The 19925-nt window shown below is 37.9% G+C and overlaps 1 long non-coding RNA gene across 1 annotated transcript; it reads right to left on the reverse strand.

Annotated features, from left to right (window-relative positions):
• Positions 1 to 1040: 1040 nt before the first annotated feature.
• On the reverse strand, positions 1041 to 19578 carry LOC101179408. The gene is made up of 2 exons (XR_001114072.2): positions 19461 to 19578; positions 1041 to 3428 (listed from the first exon to the last, which is right to left on the reverse strand). It is a non-coding gene; the product is annotated as an uncharacterized LOC101179408 (long non-coding RNA).
• Between the last annotated feature and the right edge of the window lie 347 nt (positions 19579 to 19925).

Consider the following 19925-nt stretch of genomic DNA (forward strand, 5'->3'; position numbering starts at 1 on the left):
AATGATCCTCTAGCCTTAGCCTCCCAAAGTGCTGGGATTACAGATGTGAGCCACCACACTTGGCCTTTTTTTTAAGCATTCTTATAACTTCATTTTTTCATATTTTCCAGTAAATCCCTCATTTCCTTATTTGTCTTTGAAATTTCCTCAGGTCAGTGACTATATCTAACAATTCTTTGATTCTCTCTCATACTTACTGATTCAGTCATTCAGTCATTCAACAAATATGCCTACTTGTCTGCTATAAGCCAAGGATATATTTCTAGATAAAGCAGACAAATTCTCTGCTCATATCCTAGCATTTGGGGGAGGATATTAAAAGTAAACAAAGGCACACGTGTGAATACATACATAAGTAAACTAGAAAAGTATCAGAGGTTTATAAGGGCTAAACCAAAAATTAAAATAAGATGCTGGGGTTGCGAATAACTGGGTGGCTGCCATAATCTGGGTGAAGGACCTTCTGAGGTATTGACATCTGATTTGCAAGAAGGAACTTGGGTCATACTCATTTTCATAAACTGAATAATAAATAGTCACAAAGTAATGGATTAGGCCTGAAGGAATTGACAATTATCTCTGGCTCAAGAGATAAAGAATATGTGAACAGTCTTCCTTCTGGCTCTTGTTAGAGGCAAGAAATTTCAGGAAAGTTTTCAAACATTAACCATTTGTTCACTCAAATCAATGTTCTGGAACCAAGGTGATACTTATAAAAGAATAAAGGTGAAAAGTGATGTTTCTATGTATTTATTACTTTAAAGATATTGTCAAAAGGACACACAGGGAAAGAACATACTTGACTTCAAGCAAATGAAAGCAATAGCTTCAACAATGAGTCTATTTTTCTCACTCAGTGAGAAGTCTAGAATTAAGCTAATGACGGGAGCAATAGCTCTGCAGTGTTATCAAGGATTTAGCCTCTTTCTAACTTTTTCTCCACCATCCTAAATGTGCAACTATTATCCTCATGGCTGCACCAAAACCAGATATTATACCTGCCTATCAAGCAGAAAGAAGTAAAAATAAAAAGCAAAAGAAGCTTTGCCTTTTTATTTCAAAAGGATGCCCTCCTTATGGGCAAGCATTGGCATCACATTGGTTAGAGAAATGAGTTTTCAGTGGGACACCTTGCTATCCCAATCAAAATCTAGGTTTCATTTATAAGGAATATGGGGAAATAGATACTGGATAGGTAATAACAGTGTAAGACACAACAGTATTCAAACTTGGCCCCCATACAGTTTACAGCCACACTCTGGGGATCTGATCATAACTGTAATCATTTTTTTGGTGGGGGAAGCTCTCAGAGTACTCACTTGTGTATTGCTCAAATATCTGATGCATACTAAACACGGCATAGGCACTGGGGGTACAAAGATTAATGTGATGCTGAAGGGTGAGTAGGCATTTTAATTAACATGTTGATTAAATTTTTCATAAATTTTATTCAATTGAATTACTTACTAAATTATAGTATACTATTAGCAACTGCTGGTTGGTGCCTAGCTTCCTATAAGAACACAACTTCAAATAATAAGTGAATATATTCAGTTCAGTATAACAAAGAAATATACAAGAGAGGTAACTATATTGAATATTATGTTTTCAACTAGATTTTGGGACATCATGAAATGCAGACTTTGTTTCTAAAATCTGATAGTCTTTGCCAGTTAGTTCTTGAAACACCACTGCTTTCCTGTACATGCCATGGAACACGAATGACTTTTCCTATTTGACATTTGGATGAATGGTCTCCAATACCTCATTTGTTTCTCCTTCTTAGTGATGTATTAGGCTGAGTCACTATTCAAAGACCACTTTCTGATTCAAACTATTTTGGCTGAAACTCTTTTGTAATGTGTGTCTCCAAATGAGACTGTCACATTTCAGTAGTACCTTTATGAGGCTGCAATCCATACACTCAATTTGGGAATGGAAGAGTCCTTCGGGAAATATAGAAGTAATAGAGGTTTTGGTTGGCAGGTGATTTGTTTCATGAGGGAAAATTGATGTTCACAATGGCCCTTAAGTTAAAACACTGCATTACCACAAGGGCAACATCTTAAACCTCCTGTAATCCAAAGGCTTAAATCACCTTCTTAGGGAATAGTTACATCATTTCCTTGAACCTTTATATAAATTTAGACTTGGTTTCTAATGGTCATAAATTTTAGAAAAACAATTGATCAAATAACATCTCCTCATTCTCTAGGGTAATATGAGAAAAAACCTAATTATTGATTACTCTTCCTGTAGTTACTGCTTTAATTCTGTTGGGTGATATATTTCATTTTGAAGCTGGAAATATACAATTTTCTAGCCTTCAAATAGTTCCTTATGTGCAATAAGAACAAAGCTGATGACTGTACATTGTATAAAGTGCTTGGAAACTCATGAAATCACCAAATGGGTTATTTTTGATGTTTGCCATTTTGCTTCCTGGAAGAACTTAAAAGTAAGTCACTTCTTGCATCCTAACCCTGGAAATTAAATCTTAAGGTTGGAATCTCTGGGTTCTATAAAGAGGTTGGGGACAGTGATTTAGCCACATCCATCATCTTTTTTAAATCTGGGGAAAACTGTTCTCCAATAGCCATCAGTAGAGCTAAATTATTCTGTGTTTTTCCTGAGATTATTAGAACTAAGCTTATTTCAGAAGGCTGTGGACTTGTATAATTGTCCTTATCCACAAGAGTCTTGCCTGGGTGTCTTCTACTCAGAGTATCTAAACTCCCCTGACCTCAAGTTCTCAGATATGGCCCTGGGGCCTTCAGCTTTTCTTAGGGATTTATTTATTGATCTGTGGCATTATTTTCAGAAATTATTCTAGATTAAACATGATTTATTAATACAAGCATTAGAGACTTGATTGCGATTAACAGGCCTGATATTCCTACTGTGCCATACACCAGTAGGTCTTACCTCCTGAATAATTTCTAAGACAATGGGAAACTCAACGAAGAGGAATTAAAGAAAGTTAAACCATACTATCCCTGGCTTTCTGCAATAAAGCTTGCTAGTTGCCTATTTAATGATCTTTTGTCCTTACAGAACAGGCTGCTAGATGGTTTCATACTTCTTGCCTGCTAGTTCTGATTCAAATGGGCTTTCTGTTGATCTCTCCTATTTATTTCCCAGTTCTGGAATATTCTTGTACTCCTCAGATCCAGTTGAATTCTTTCTTTCCTTTGATCCTATAAAAACTTGTTCATATTGTTCTTCCAACACCTTGTCTTCAATTATGCTGTTGGCTTGCACGGCTTGTATGTCCCATTTGACTGAGTCCTAAGAGCAGAAATACAGCCTACAATTTATTCCTGCAGTGTCTATGCCTTGACAAGTACTCCATATAATTGTGCTGAATCCACAATGGGCTTCCTTTTCTTCTCAATGATGTAGACATCTTTCTTTTCAATGAGACTGAACTGCAAGAAAGAAAAGTTTGAGACATTTCCTTATTTTTTCTGTTATAATGGAAAAGATGAATAAAATATACTTTGTAACCTAAAACATGCTTAATAGTGCTTAAAAAGGATATATTTTAAAATCCAACATTAACATAGAGGCAATCTTCTCTCTCCATTAGCAAGAATTGAAAACATATTCTATTCAGCAGTTCAAATAACCTCACAGGTACCAGTGTGTACGGTATTTGTACATCTAAAATAGTGACTTCATTATATGTTCATTTGCCATTTGTATTTGCAATATCTCAGGGAAACTTAAAAGAATAAAATCCCAGCCCTGGAAGAAACTTCAAGGAATGGTTAGTCAAATAACAGATATTTCTGTAGGTTCTCACGAACCAGACAGAGAGATTCCATAAAAGGGCAGAGCACCATAACTACACCATGGATCTTAGATGATCATGAGGTATCCCAGCTACTTGGGAGGCTGAGGCAGGAGAATCGATTGAATCTGGGAGGCGGAGGTTGCAGTGAGCTGAGATCGCACCATTGCACTCCAGCCTGGGTGATAAGAGTGAAACTCCATCTCAAAAAAAAAGAAGATCATGAGGTCATGAGGCAGACGGTAAATGTAGGAGGTGTGCAGCTCAGATCTTTCTTCAAGAAAGCCCTTACTCTCTAGTTGTGAGGAGTGCGGTTTGCTGACATCCTTCAGTTTTTGGCTTTTTTAGTTTGCTCTTCCCTCCATTTTTGAACCAAGGTAACACTCTTCTCATGGTGACCTTGGGCCAGAGACTGAACAAAGTGGTGGTATAATGGCATACTAATTTCCACCCATCATGGGACTCCTGTAATGAATAATCTTTGCTCTGGAGCTCCCTACTGGGCTAAGAGAGACTTTGTCAGCTCCACATGGTGGTCTGTTCCTCCTCTTGCGCAAGCCAGCTTCTGCCTCATTTCTCTCACAGATTTGATTCCCTAACGGATGTGTGCACTCCTAAGTAGGTCTCAGTGTCTGCCACATGGCAAAATTAACCTGCACCCCTAACTCTGTTTCAGTTTTTGTCTTTTGGAGAAACCAAGCTGCAGCATAGTGCAATTATACAACAGGACAAAAGACCAGCCTCCTCTTGGAGGTAGCTGGAAGCCAGTGATTGCTTGATGTGGACGGCACAAAGGTCTGGTCCAGCCCACTTGCCTTAATTAACATAACTCTGAAGAGTCATTCCAGCCCCAGAGCTCTCTTCCTTAGCTGAGTTATCTGTTGCCGCTGCATCAGACAGGGCTTTCTTCCCTTCTCTCACCTGTGGTTCTTGAGAATGCTCCACAATAGCCTCCTACATGGAATCTTAGGACTCAGGAGTGTTTCCTGGGGAACTGCAATATTAGGAAAATTCCTTTCAAATGTTAACCAATTACTCAAGGGTGTAGATTTATAGTAAGTTGTAGAAAAACACATATATCCTTCTGTCTGTACTGAATTATTTTAAATTACAAAAATATACCATTCCCCCTCTCTGGGACCCTCTTCCTGTCTGTGTACCTTCCTTCTCCATACAGACTCTATGCTGTACAATAGCCATATAGAACTTCTTGCAGATCCCCAAGGCACATGCCACTGCTTCTAGTTCATGCATTGGTTCATGCAGTTTTCTTTGTTTTTGGATGCATGTCTTAGTTCATCTGAGCTGCTATAACAAAATACCATAACCTGGATAGTTTATAAACAACACAAATTTATATTTAACAGTTCTGGAGGCTGGGAAGTTCAAGATCAAGGTGCTGGCAAATTTGGTGTCTGGTGAGGGCCCACTTCTTCACAGATGGCACCTTTTTGCTGTGTACTCACATAGTGGAAGGGACAAAGGGTTTCTCAGGGGCCTTTTTATAAAGGTGCTAATCCTATTCATTAGGAATCTGCCTTTATGACCTAAATACCTCCCAAAGGTCCCACTTTCTAATACAATCACCTTTGGAGGCAGGATTTTAACATATATATTTTGGGGAGACACAAGCATGCAGACCATAGCAATGCAACTTTCTGTTTACTTAGAGAATTCTTCTTCCTCTTCCTGCAAGGCGCAGTTCAACCAACTTCACTGAAAGCTTTCATTGATGCCCTCGGAATGATTTGATCATTTCTCTTTTTTGCCACAGTGTACCTAATACATGCTTCTGGATTTTTAATGATCACTCAAAAATAGGAACGTAAGATGGGAATAAAATATTGCAAGGGAGGCAGGCGGATCACTTGAGGTCAGGAGTTTAAGACCAGCCTGGTCAAGATGGCAAAACCCCATCTCTACTAAAAATACAAAAATTAGTCAGGTTTGGTGGCGCATGACTGTAATCCCAGCTACCCAGGAGACTGAGGCAGGAGAATCGCTTGAGCCCAGGAGGTGGAAGTTGCAGTGAGCCGAGATCGCGCCACCACACTTCAGCCTGGACGACAGAGTGAGACTCTGCCTCAATAATAATAATAATAACAATAATAATAATTGGAAGGGGAATGTCAAAAGTTTTTAAAGCATCTTCAATTTCAGAAGACATCTCGGCACATATGTTCAGAAAGCAGTTGAAAATGAGAATCTCAATATACATATTTGAGTATCATTGCTTGTTAGCACTTAGAGAAAATTATAGAAAGCATAATTGGAGTTCGATCCATAGTGAAATATATGCTGGAAGCAACAGCACTATGAATAGACTCTGGGCACAGTCCAATGATTAAGATAAACTGTAAGTTGGAAATATCTACTCCTGTTTTTTTAATCTAGATGAATTGCCTCAGAAACGGGAATCATGACTGACCTGACTAGGCCACTCTCCTTTGGGATTACTTTTAATAATTTGAACAAATTTCCAAGTGAGTTTCTCTGAGGAGGGGACAGTTGAGGTTGAGAAATTCTAAAACCACAAACCATTTCAGGCTAGGAATAGTTTAAAGATTCAACTTCATGATTTTGAATCAGTCAATAAAGTAATAAAATGGAGGCATGTGCTAACCACTTATTTCTCTCTCTCTCTCTCACTCTCTCAGTTCTGGAGGCTGAGAAATCCAAGATCAAGGTGCTGACAAATTTGGTGACTGGTGAGGGCCCACTTCCTCAGATGTCAACTTCTTGCTATGCCCTCACATGGTGGAAGGAACAAGGGGTCTCTCAGAGGCCTTTTTAAAGAAGTATTATTAAATGTATATATGTATACAATTAAATGTATATATGTATAAATACAAATGTGTATATATAATACATACATACATACATAGTCTATATATAATATATCTGTGTGTGTATATATATATATATATATTCTCATTCTATGTCCTACAAACCCATGAGGAAATGTAACCAGCTTATTGAATGAGGGCATCATGGTAGAAACAAGCAGAAAGCAATTTCATTCTATCTCCTGTCACTTCAGATTTGCTCTCTCTCTTCCTCTTTTAAAGGCTTGTGGAAGTGTAACAGATATAAATTAAATGGCATATATTTCAAGTGTTCAATTTGATGTTTTGGCATATGTCACACAACTGTGAAACTACCACTATGATGAAAATAGTGAGTGAATTTATCACTTCTAAAAGTGTCCTTGTGATTCTTTGCCATCCCTTTCCCCACCCTTTCTTGTCTTACACCATGCAACCACAAACCACATTCTGTCACAATAGATTAGCTTGCATTTTCTAGAATATTATGTAAATAAAATAAAATCATATGCCTTCTTTTTTTTACCTGGCTCACTTTATTCAAAATAGTTTGATATTTACTCAGGTAATTAGATGTATCAACAGTTCCTTCTTTTATATGGTTGAAAAACATTCTATTGCATAAATATTCCACATTTTTTAAATCCACTCACCTGTTGAGGAACATTTGGATTGCTTCTAGATTTCAGCTGTTTAAAATAAAGCTGCTATGAACATTTATATACAAATATTTGTTTGAACATATGCTTTTATCTCTCTTGCATAAACGCCCAGTGGAATAGCTGAGTCATAGGAAAGATATATATTTAACTTTCAAACAAATTAATAAACTATTTTCCAAAGTGGCTGTACCATATTTCATTACAAATAGCACTGTGTGAAAGTTCCAGTTGCTCCACAGCTTTGCCAACACTTCGATTAATCTTTTTAATTTTAAGCATTCTGATGGAAAAATAGTGGTATCTAATTGTGGTTTTAATTTTATCTCCCTAATTATAAATAATATCAAGTATCTTTTTATTCATTTATTTTCCATCCATGTATTTTCTCTAGTGAAGTAACTGCTTAAATTTCTTACCCAGGTTTTAGATTGAGTTCTCTGTGTTGATTTTGTTGTGTTTTGAGAGATTTTTGTATATTTTGGTCACAATTCCTTAATTGGTTACAATTCCAATATGTGATTTTCAAATATTTATTCCAGTCTTTGACTTGTTTGTTTATTCTCTTATCAATGTCTTCCAAGGAGGAGAAATGTTTAACAAAGATTAAGCCCAATTTTTTTTTCATTTTTTAATTTTATGGATTATTCTCTTCAAGTTACATCTAAGAAATCTTTGCTTAAACCTGGGTCATAAATATTTTCTCCTACAAGTCTTATATTTTAGTTTTGTATTTATTCTATGATCCATTTTGAGTTAATTTTTGTAAGGGTACAATATATGAATCAGGTTTCATTTTTTTTACATGTAAATATCTAACAATTTTAGAACCATTTGTTGAAAAGCCATTATTTTCCCCACTGAATTCCCTTGGTACCTTTGCGAAAATATCTTGACCATATAAGTGAAACTCTATTTTTGGACTTTATTTTCTCTTTTATTGATCTATTCATCTGCTTTTATGCCATTACCACTCTCTCTCTATCATAGCTTCGTAATATGTCTTGAAACTTAGGTGTTGCATGTGTTCAGACTTTCCTCTTTTTAAATCCATCTTGACTATTCTAGGTCCTTTGTTTTTATATGTAAACTTTGAATCAGCTTGCCAAGTTCTACAGCAAAGCCTGCTATTATTTTTATTGGGATTTACTTAAATCTAAAAACCAAACACCGCATGTTCTCACTCATAAGTGGGAACTGAACAATGAGAACACTTAGACACAGGAAGGGGAACATCACACACCAGGGCCTCCCACACCAGGGGGGAGGGATAGCACATCACACACCTATCCCTCCCACACCAGGGGGGAGGGATAGCATTAGGAGATATACCTAATGTAAATGATGAGTTAATGGGTGCAGCACACCAACATGGCACATGTATACATATATAACAAACCTGCACGTTGTGCACAGGTTCCCTAGAACTTAAAGTACAATAATAATAAAAAAAATAAAATAAGTCAGTTTGAAGAAAACCAACATCTTAATAATTTTTAGCTCTTCCAATCCATTAACACAATATCACTCTATTTATTCAGGTCTTTTTAAAATTTTCTCTCGGCAATTTTTGCAGTTTTGAGTGTACACACTTTAAAATATTATCAAAAAGTTTCTAAATATTTGATAAATTTGGTGCTGTTATGAATGACAATATTTAAAAAAATTATTTTTAGAATTTTTTTGGGTACATAGTAGGTGTACATATCCATGAGGTACATGAGGTGTTTTGATACAGGCATGCAACGTGAAATAAGCACATCATGAAGAATGGGGTATCCATCCCCTCAAGCATTTATCCTTTGAGTTAAAAACAATCCAATTATATTCTTTAAATTATTTTAAAATATACAATTAAGTTATTATTGACTATAATTACCTGATTGTGCTATTAGTTTGTCTTATTCATTTTTTTCTATATTTTTTAGTACCCATTAACCATCTCCACCTCTTGCCCTCACCCTACTCCCCTTCCCAGCCTCTGGTAACCATCTTTCAACTCTCTATGTCCATGAGATCAATTGATTTGATTTTTAGATTCTACAAATAAGTGAGAACATGTGATGTTGGCCTTTTTGTGCCTGGCTTATTTGTTATTTCACTTAACATTTTCCAGTTCCATTCATGTTGTTGCAAATGACAGGATCTCATTTTTTTTAATGGTTAAATAGTACGTCATTGTGTATATGTACTACATTTTATTTTTCCATTCATCCGTTGATGAACACTTAGGTTGCTTCTAAATCTTGCCTATAATCAATAGGGCTGCAACAAACATAAGAGTGCAGATACATCTTCAATATACGATTTTTGCTTCTTTTAGGTGTATACCCAGAAGTTGGACTGATGGATCATATGGTAGTTCAATTTTCAGTTTTTTGAGGAACCTCCAAACTCTTCTTCATCTTAGTTGTACTAATTTACATTCCCACCAACAGCGTACAAGGCCAAATCCTTTCCAGTATTTGTTATTGCCTGTCTATAACATTTTAACTGGAGTGAGATGATATCTCATTGTAGTTTTGATTTGCATTTCTCTGATGATCAATGATGTTGAACACCTTTTCAATGTCTGTTTGATATTTGTATGTTTTCTTCTGAGAAATAACTATTCAAATCTTTTGCCCATTTTTGATTGGATTATTAGATTTTTTTCCTGTGGAGTTGTCTGTGTTCCTCATATATTTTTGGACATTAGTCCCTTGTCAGAAGGGTAGCTTGCAAATATTTACTTCCATTCTGTGGGTTGTCTCCTCACTTTGTTGATTGTATCCTTTTCTGTCCAGAAGCTTTTTAACTTGATGTGATCCCATTTGTCCATGTTTGCTTTGGTTGCCTGTACTTGTGGGGTATTTTTCAAGAAATCTTTGCCCAGACCAATGGCTGGGGATTTTGCCCAATGTTTTCTTGTAGTAGTTTCATTGTTTGGTGACTTAGATTTAAGTCTTTAATTCATTTGGATTTTATTTTTTGTATATGGTGAGAGATAGGGGTCTGGTTTTACTCTTTTGCATATGAATATCCAGTTTTTCCAGCACCATTGATTGAAGAGACTCTTTTCCCCAGTGTATGTTCTTGGCATCTTTGTCAAAAACAAGTTTACTGCAGATGTGTAGATTTGTTTGTAGGCTTGCTATTGTGGGTCATTAGTCTATATGTCTGTTTTTGCCAGTACCATGCTGTTTTGGTTAATACAGCTCTGTAGTATAATTTGAAGGCAGTTAATATGATTCCTCCAGTTTTCTTATTTTTATTTAAGATAGCTTTGGCTATTCTGGGTCTTTTGTGGTTCCATATAAATTTTAGGATTTTTAGGACTTTTTTTTCTGGTTTTGATTTTTCTCTTTCTGGTTTTGATATCAGGGTAATACTGTCTTAGTAAAATAAGTATGGAAGTATTCCCTCTTCCTGTATTTTTCATGATAGTTGGAATAGGATTTGTATTAGTTCTTCTTTAAATACTTGGTGGAATTCAGCAGTGAAGTCATCAGATCCTGGGCTTTTCTCTACTAGCAGACTTTTTTTTTTTTCTTTTTTTGAGATGGAGTGCTCATTCTGTCACTCAGGCTGGAGTGCAGTGGCACGATCTCGGCTCACTGTAAGCTCCGCCTCCTGGGTTCATGCCATTCTCTTGACTCAGCCTCTCGAGTAGCTGGGACTACAGGCGCCTGCCACCAAGCCTAATTTTTTTTTTTTTTTTTTTTGTATTTTTAGTAGAGACAGGGTTTCACTGTGTTAGCCAGGATGGTCTCAATCTCCTGACCTCGTGATCTGCCCACCTCGGTCTCCCAAAGTGCTGGGATTACAGGTGTCAGCCACCGCACCCGGCCTCTACTAGTAGACTTTTTATTATGGCTTTGAACTCATTGTTTGTTTTTGATCTGTTCAGGTTTTGAATTTCTTCCTGGTTCAATCTTGATGGTATCTAGGAATTTTATCCATTTATCTAAAATTTTTCAATTTATTGGCTCATGGTAGCAATGATAATGTTTTAAAATTTCGTTTTCCAATTATTCATCACTAGTTTATAGAAACACAATAGATTTGTATGTTTCATTTCTTACTCTGCCATCTTGCTAAATTCACATATTGGATCTAGTAACATTTTAATAGACTCCATATAATGCTCTATATAGACAATTATGTCATCTGTAAATAGACTGTTTCATTTGCTCTTTTTCCATTCTGGAGGGCTTTTATTAATTTTTTTCTCACCTTATTTTACTGACTAGAACTTCTAGTGTAATGTTGAATATAAGTGCTGGCAGTGGACATCCTAGCCTTGTTTCCAATGGTAGAAGAAAGCATCTAGTCTTTTACCATTAATTGTGATGTTAGCTGTAGCTTTTCTTGTAGTTATGGTTATCAAGTTGAGAGGTTTCCCTTCTATTTCTAGTGTGCTCACAGTTTTCATTGAAAATAGATGTCAGATTTTGTTAAATGTGTTTTTATATGCATTGAGATGATTGCATATTTCTTTTTTAGTCTTAATATGGTGAATTTCACTGCTTTTCCTATGTTAAACTTACCTTAAACAACTGCCTATAAGTCTCTTCTGAAGGACAAACTTCTGCTATTTCATTAATTCATGTGCTATTTATTTCATACCTCCTGAGAATTATGCTCTATGCTGCATGCTGGGGATCCACAACTGAACAAAATCTCTGCTGTCAAGAAACCTATATTGCAGTTGGGTATCTTGGATAAACAGTCAATAAGCAAGTAAGCCAAGAGAAACTATCTCAAGTACAGAGTATTTCAATTAAGAAAAATATAGAGAGTAAAGGGATGAGGAAGTGAGGCTGGTGATGTGCCCCTTTTTGGAAGGTAGCCAGGAAAGAGCTGATGAGACATTTGAGCAAATACTTGGATAAAACAAGGGAGTAAGCCATTCAGACATCTGGAGGAAGAGAATTTCAGGCAGAAAGACAGTAAGTGCTAAGGTGGGAGATGGTGCTGTGCTTATGAAACTGCAAAGAGATCACTGTAGCTAAGTTGGCATGTGGAAACATACTCCTGCCTTATTGGTGTTGGTGAATACAAAGAAAATTTGAAGACAGAAGACAATTTACTTCTGTGTTAGAAAATTCAAAGATATACCATTTGTTGATATTTCAGTAAAATACTCAAATTGACAATACAAATATGTTGCTATGTGTTTAATCTTCCTAACATTGACATCATTCTTTATTAGTCTTATCTGGGACAAAAAAGCTGAGCATAACAGCATTAATATGTGCAAGTTTATCTCTTGACCAGTCTTGGTCACATATTACTACTTAGTCTCTAATAATGTTTTATTGTTAAATTTTTCCATGAGAACTTTTAGTTTTACTTGCTCTGATATTGTTTTGTTATTTAATAGATTTGATGCTTCAAATTTCAAGTGTGAAGGCTATTGTAAATATCTTTTAAAATAAAGATTCCAAATTGATGAGTTCATTCTCACACACTTTTTCTCAAGCAGGAGTTATTAAGTTTGTAAGGTGTTTTTAGAGAAAGCTTTCTGAGGACAAATAAGTACATGTAATGCTAGTAAAGAAATTGTTAATTATTTTTCTTAGTTGAAACTTTTTGATATTTATTAAATGCTAATGTAGACTGTGAATCTCCAAGAAGAGAATATCCCATTCACAACAGAAAACCTCCTAACACCCATAGGAAGTTGTCATCACCAGAACAAACCTTGAAAAAACTTTCCTGGAAAAGCAAGGACTCTATGTTCTGTTGAGTTCTTTAAGTTGTTGGGAACAGTGAACAGCTGGCATCTGGATAGTACATCATGGGATCACAATCAAAAGGTCAGAAATGGTACCATTAAAAATTATAAGCAGAAGCTTATAAATTTTTATTACTCACTGCTTTTGATTAACCTTTAAAAGCTATTCATGAACGAATGCATAGGTCTTGGCTTCTGAAGAGAGCAGGATTTAATACAGCTGTGTTGTCTAATGAGGACTGGTGGATGTCTCTCTTCTGCAGTGTGGCTATGACATTTCAATTTCAACAATGCCATATGTAAGGAACATGGCTGTGCTGCAGCCAAGCAGGCATAGGGCAGCAGGCATAGGCCAAGGTAAACAGCCTGGATGACTCAGTGAGTTTGTAGCACAGGCACATAGTCCCATGTCTTATATAATCATAGCCGTGTTGACCTAACATAGAAAAGCACCCAATCTGGCTCTCAGCCACTATTGTTTGTGTAGTGTATAAATGTAACACTGACCCTGAGAAGAGGCTTCTGAATAAAGACATGTCTCATTTACCTGCTGTCTCTCGAGTGTTCTTCCAGCTCCCTGCCCCATGTCCACCCACTCCCCTCAACCCTCAGCTGGGGCTGGAACCTGACCCTGAGCACGACACCATACCTAGTCAAAGTAGCACTAACTGAGCTTTAAAATCAGCAGTAGGCACAAAGATATTATTTTATACTCTTAGAAGTTTCATAATATTACTAATTTTTAGGATATAATTCCTGTAATCACAGCATCAGGCAGGCAGTCCAGTTCCAAACTTTGGTTAAGGCCTTCTATAAACATGTAGAATGATCTTCCATAATAAGTGCATAACTTGTCTTTGAGGAAAAAAATAATTTTTTAAAAAAGATAGTGTATTCATTTTCTTTTGTAGCATAACAAACTATCACAAGCATAGCAACTGAGAATAGCACCCATTTATTACCTAATTGTGCTTTGGGGCAGGAATTAAGGCACAAATTAAGGGGGGTCCTCTGCTTAGGGTCTTATAAAGCTGTAATCAAGCTGTCAGCTGGGCTGGGTTCTCATGTGGAGGCTCAACTAGAGAAGCATCCTCTTTCAAGCTCACTGACTTTGTTGGCAGAATTCATTTCCATGTGCCTCTAGGACTCAGAGCCCTGGCTTCTTGCTGGCAATTATCTGGAGACTATCTTGAGCTGAGGGCTGTCATATGGGCCTAAGGAGACAGTCTCCAGAATAATTCTGCTGGCAAGATGGAATCCTATATAATGTAATGTAATCACAGAAGTGACATGTATCATCTTTGCCATATTCTACTGGTTAGAAGCAAGTAACAGGTTCTGCCTCAACTCAAGCAGAAAAGATTTTACAAAGTCACAAACACCAGGAGGCAAGGATCATGGAGATAGGAGGAGGGGGACCGCTGCAGTGTATTTACCACAAAAAGTATTCAAATTAACAGATAATTGAGATCATTAGATGGACTATTAATATAGTACATTGAACAAATATGAGTTTTGAATCCAGGTAGGACCAGGATTGAAATCTGGCTTTAACACTAACAGGATATTTATTTTTGGGTAAGGCATTTACTACCTCAGTATCTTAGTTTCTTCACCTATAGAGTGCAGAGTTATTGAAAAAGTAAAATCAAATAAGATAACGTATATTAAGGGCTAATCATAATGTATGGCATGGAATGAATGTTCAATAGTAGTAGCTGCTTCTAAAAGTAATAGTATTGATGAAAATAATAAAACCCCACACATATTGATTGATAATGGAAGTCTTTTTTCTTTTCCCCTTTAGCAGATATTAAAATATATTTGATACATATTTTATATGTATTCTTTTGTATGTTCCAAATATAATACAAATTATAATTCCAAGATTCATCAATCTGCTTTGTACATTGGTAGTCAACTAATTTTTGTTTCTGTATACTATTCCAGTGACTGAACCATAGTATATTTATTCAACATGTACTTATACATTATTTGGTTAATGGACATTTAGACAGTTTCTGGGGGTTTTTAATTAAACTCTTATTAACAGTGTGTATTAGTCAGTTTTCATGCTGCTGATAAAGACATACCCAAGACTGGGAAATTTACAAAAGAAAGAAATTTATTGGACTTCTAGTTCCACATGGCAGAGGATTCTTCACAATCATGGCAGAAGGCAAGGAGCAGCCAGTCACGTCTTACGTGGATGGCAGCAGGCAAAAAGAGAGCTTGTGCAGGAAAACTCCCCCTTATAGTAACCATCAGATCCTGTGAGACTTACTTTCTATCACAAGAACAGCATGGGAAAGACCTGCCACCATGATTAAATTACCTCCCTCCAAGTCCCCCCCACAAAACATGGGAATTCAAGATGAGATTTGAGTGGAGACACAGACAAACCATATCATTCCGGCCTGGTCCCTCTCAAATATCACGTCCTCACATTTCAAAACCAATCATGCCTTCTCAACAGTTCCCCAAAGTCTTAACTCATTTCAGCATTAACTCAAAAGTCCACAGTCCAAAATCTCATCCAAGACAAGGAAAATCACTTCCACCTATGAGCCTATAAAATCAAACGCAAGTTAGTTACTTCCTAGATACAATGGGGGTACAGGCATTGGGTAAATACAGCCATCCAAAATGGGAGACATTGGCCAAAACAAAAGGGCTACAGGCCCCATGCAAGTCTGAAATCCTGCAGGGCAGTCAAATCTTAAAACTCCAAATGATCTCCTTTGACTCCATGTGTCACATGCAGGTCACGCTGATGCAAGAGGTGTGCTGCCATGGTCTTGGGCAGCTCCACCCCTGTGGCTTTGCAGGGTACAGCCTCCCTCCCAGCTGCTTTCACGGGCTGGCATTGAGTGTCTGTAGTGGATCTACCATTCTGAGGTCTGGAGGATGGTGGCCCTCTTCTCAAGCTCTGCTAGGCAGTGCCCCAGTAGGGACTCTGTGTTGGGACTCCAACCCCACATTTCCCTTCCACACTGCCATAGCAGAGGTTCTCCATGAGGGCCCCATCCCTGCAGCAAACTTTTGTCTGGGCATCCAAGCATTTCTATACCTCTTCTGAAATCTAGACAGAGGTTCCCAAACCTCAATTCCTGACTTCTGGGCACCCACAGGCTCAACACCACATGTAAGCTGCCAAGGCTTTGGGCTTCCATCCTCTGAAGCAACAGCTTGAGCTGTACCTTGGCCCCTGTTAGTCACGGCTGGAGTGGCCAGGATGCAGGCCACCAACTTCATAGATTGCACACAGCACAGGTACCCTGGGCCTGGCTCATGAAACCATTTTCTCCTAGGCCTCCTAGTCTGTGATGGGAGGGGCTGCCAAGAAGACCTCTGACATGCCCTGGAGACATTTTCTTTATTGTCTTGGGGATGAACATTAGGCTCCTCATTACTTACACAAATTTCTGCAGCCAGCTTCAATTTCTTCTCAGAAAATGGGCTTTTGTTTTCTATCACATTGTCAGGCTTCAAATTTTCTGATCTTTTATGCTCTGCTTCCCTTATAAAATTGAATGCCTTTAACAGTACCCAAGTCACCTCTTGAATGCTTTGCTGTTTAGAAATTTCTTTCACCAGATATAAATTATCTCTTTCATGTTCAAAGTTCCACAAATCTCTAAAGCAGGGGAAAAATGCCACCAGTGTGTTTGCTAAAACATAGCAAGAGTCACCTTTGCTCCAGTTCCCAAGAAGTTCCTCATCTCCTTAGACCACCTCAGCCTGGACCTTATTGTCCATATGGCTATCAGGATTTTGATCAAGAGCCATTCAACAAGTCTCCACAAAGTTCCAAACTTTCCCACATTTTCCTGTCTTCTTCTGAGCCCTCCAAACTGTTCCAACTTCTGCCTGTAACCCAGTTCCAAAGTTGCTTCCACATTTTCACATATCTTTTCAGCAGCACCTCACTCTACTTGTACCAATTTACTGTAATAGTCCTATTTTCATGATGCTGATAAAGACACAACTGAGACCAGGCAATTTACAAAAGAAAGAAGTTTATTGGACTTACAGTTCCACATGGCTGGCGAGGCTTCACAATCACGGTGGAAGGCAAGGAGCAGCCAGTCACGTCTTACATGGATGGCAGCACACAAAAAGAGAGCTTGTGCAGGAAAATTCCCCCTTATAATAACCATCAGATCTTGTGAGACTTACTCTCTATCATGAGAACAGCACAGGAAAGACATAGGAATTCAAGATAAGATTTGGGTGGGGACACAGCCAAACCATATCACAGTGCTACTATTAACAGGAAGGAAACAACCCATAAAATAAATGTGTTCATACCCCAAGAGCTATTTTAAGCCCTTTGAAAATAGAAAATCATTCACTGAATATTTATTAAGCATCAAGAAAGGTATTATATGCCAGGGACCAATGGGAGGACATTGCCTTCAAAGAACGTCAAAGCTTAATGGGGGAAATATATTTTAAACAAAAGTGACTAGACAGAAGGTCAGGTCCCATCCATGGTAGGGTGACCAACTATCCTGGTTTTCCCTGTCCCAGTTTTTGCATTGGAAGTCCTACATCCTCCAACCCATCAATCCCAGGCAAACTTGAAACCTGTAGTAGGAGACATTTATTTAAGGATGTCCACGATAATGTTGTTAGAATAGATACTGGTCAGTAAATAATAGATATCTAGTAGATGAAACTAGAGGTTAAATCACAAAAGGCTTCACAGAAAGAAATCTGTATATCAAAGAGATACCGGCACTAACATATTTATTGCAGCACTATTCACAATAGCAAAGATATAAAATCAACCTAAATGTCCATCAATGATGAATGGCTCACAAAAATCTGGCATATGTAAACAAAATGGAAAACTATTCAGCCATAAAATAGAATGAAGTAATGTTATTTGCAGCAACATCAAACTGGAATCATTATCTTAAATGAAATAAGCCAGATACAAAAAGGCAAATACTATATTTTCTCACTGATATGTGGGAGCTAAAAAGTTTGGTCACCTAAAAGTAGAGAGTAAAGACAGACAACAGAGAATGGGAAAGGTGAGTCAGGGAGACGGGGAAAGATGAAGAGAACTGGTTAAAGGGTACAAACATACAGTTAAATAGAAGGAATAAATTCAATGTTTGATAGCAGAGTGACTATAGTTAATAAAAACATATTGTACTGAGGTAATGGACACCCTGAATACCCTGACTTGAAATCACTCCATGCTATAAACACATAAAAAAATTCACATATACCCCATAAATTTGTACAAATTTTAAAAAGAAAAGAAAGGCTTCCCAGAAGATATATGTAAATAAGCAGCCTAGGAATACAGCTACTATTATCAAGGCGAAAAAGAGAGCCAGGAAATGGATTCTGGCCAAAGAATGTCACATGAGGCAAGGAAGTGTTAACTCGTATTCAGATTCGGGGAATTCAGTGGTTCAGTACTCTTGGAACCTAGATTGCATATAGGGAAGAGGCAAGAGTTGCAGCTAGAGTGGCTGGTAGCAGCCACAGTGATAGGACGTTTATGTCTTGCTAAGGATCTTGGAATGCTAAGCATAATTGAGCGACAGGATTGGAGCCTGAGATCAAATCTATCTAAGACATCTCACTCTAACAGAGTGGAAAGGGGACAGACTGGGTGACTGGTGTGTTATAGTTCTTTGTTCCCCCATAGATTTCCCGGACAGCTGAATAGGGCTTGAGTCAATAATTTTTTTTAAGAAGAAATTAAGCATAAAACCAAACCAAAACAAAACAAGAAAACAACAGTGGCAATAGGCATAGTGTTGTGCAGCAGATCTCTAGAACTAATTCATTCTGCTTAACTGAAATTTTGTACCCGTTGAATAGTAATTCCCAGTTACCCTCTCTTTTTAGTCCCTAGTAACCACCATTCTACTACCTGCATTTATGAGTTTTACTATTTTACATTCATCATATAAGAGAATCATACAGTATTGGTGTAAGGTTCTTGTATCAGTTCGAACCCCAAGAGCGGGCCAGCAGACAACACAAGGCAGTGTGGAGCAACATGCTTTTTTTTTTTTGGAGACGGAGTCTCGCTCTGCCACCCAGGCTGGAGTGCAGTGGCGGGATCTCCCCTCACTGCAAGCTCCGCCTCCCGAGTTCACGCCATTTTTCTGCCTCAGCCTCCCTAGTAGCTGGGACTACAGGCGCCCGACACCATGCCCGGCTAATTTTTTGTATTTTTAGTAGAGACAGGGTTTCACCTTGTTAGCGAGGATGGTCTAGATTTCCTGACCTCGTGATCCACCCGCCTACGCCTCCCAAAGTGCTGGGATTACAGGCTTGAGCCACCGCGCCGGGCAACATGCTGTTTTAATGAGCGCCTGGGTGCAGGCGGGCTGAGGCCTAATGGCATCAGCCCCAAGTGAGGAGGCGGCAAAGGTTTTATAGTCTCCTGGAAACAGGGCGTGTCCTATTCTGACATAACTGCTACGTTGTACCTGGATGGCCTCTTTCTCTATCTTCACGGGTACGTGTCTTCCTGCCAGGGTAAGTGTCTTCTTGCTGGCTCTCTTCCTGCTTCTTCTATCTTGCTGACGCACGCTGCTGACGCCAAGTGGCCTTGCGCCTTCGGACTGGGCCTCAGAAGGGAGGGGTTATTCATCTACTTAAGCTTTCAGGCCCCCGAGAGAATCTTACAACTGGCCCGTCTGTGTCTCATTTATTTAACTTAGTATAATGTCCTCCATGTTCCTTCATGTTGTTGCATTGCAGAATTTCCTTCTTTTAAAGGCTGAATAAAATTCCTTGTATGTATATACCACATTTTCTTTACACATTTATCCATCAGTGGACACTTAGGTTGTTTCCATATCTCGGCTGTTGTAAATAATGTTGCAATGAAAATAGGGGTGCAAATACTATCTCTTCAAAATTTGAATTTCAATTCTTTTGGATAAATACCA

The sequence above is a fragment of the Nomascus leucogenys genome, chromosome 20 (genome assembly GCF_006542625.1).
Source record: "Nomascus leucogenys isolate Asia chromosome 20, Asia_NLE_v1, whole genome shotgun sequence".
In the NCBI taxonomy this organism is placed as follows: Eukaryota; Metazoa; Chordata; class Mammalia; order Primates; family Hylobatidae; genus Nomascus; species Nomascus leucogenys.